Source organism: Passer montanus, unplaced genomic scaffold, assembly GCF_014805655.1.
Source record: "Passer montanus isolate IOZ18808 unplaced genomic scaffold, ASM1480565v1 scaffold14053, whole genome shotgun sequence".
Classification (NCBI taxonomy): Eukaryota; Metazoa; Chordata; class Aves; order Passeriformes; family Passeridae; genus Passer; species Passer montanus.
In genome coordinates this window covers 1-248 of record NW_024361002.1, presented here as the reverse complement: position 1 = coordinate 248, position 248 = coordinate 1, and the positions used below count along the sequence as shown (strand labels likewise).

The 248-nt window shown below is 50.0% G+C and overlaps 1 non-coding gene across 1 annotated transcript; it reads right to left on the bottom strand.

Annotated features, from left to right (window-relative positions):
* Positions 1–72: 72 nt before the first annotated feature.
* Positions 73–146, bottom strand: LOC120498121. Its single transcript, XR_005626640.1, has one exon. It is a non-coding gene; the product is annotated as a small nucleolar RNA SNORD26 (small nucleolar RNA).
* Positions 147–248: the final 102 nt, after the last annotated feature.

Sequence of the window (248 nt, the reverse complement as noted above, 5' to 3'; positions counted from 1 at the left end):
CCACGTGGGTCTGAGCCCCTCTGAGGGTCCCAAACCCCCCAAAAAGGGATCTGGAGGCCCTGTGGGGTCAGTGCCACTCAGATTGTTCCAGAAGCTTCTCCACTGACCCATCAGCAAGAGAGAGTTCAGGGTGATCATCCCCGCAGCACTGCTGCCCTAAAATCCCGCTTATTAAACCCAAAATTACTCACCACGGGCAGAAGCATTATTTCGCGGGCAGAAATACTAAAAATTAAACAAAAAAAAAA